Here is a 364-nt window from a genome sequence, read left to right as displayed (position 1 = left end):
CGGCGAGCGGGGCGCGGCGAGCGGGGCGCGACGACATTGGACGCATCATTATTGAACGCATCACTATTGAACGCGGCAGTGTTGGCGTGGCGCGCATCTCTGAGGACACTGGGTTTGCCACCGGAAACCGGGATCAGCATGTATGCTCGGCATCGTGCCCCGGTGGAAGGGCCTGGTAAATAGAACGACTCCGGTCGGATCTAAAACTTTGGGCCAACAGTGGCCTTGCGGTTTGTCAAGTCAAGTCAAGTCAAGGTATGGCATGGCAAGCACCACACGCACGCACGCACACACACGCACGCACGTGCGCGCGCACACACACACACACACACACACACACACACACATACGGCGACGGCTTGGC

The sequence above is a fragment of the Frankliniella occidentalis genome, unplaced genomic scaffold, assembly GCF_000697945.3.
Source record: "Frankliniella occidentalis isolate FOCC.00 unplaced genomic scaffold, Focc_3.1 Scaffold1768, whole genome shotgun sequence".
NCBI lineage: Eukaryota > Metazoa > Arthropoda > Insecta > Thysanoptera > Thripidae > Frankliniella > Frankliniella occidentalis.
This window is presented reverse-complemented; position numbering follows the sequence as displayed.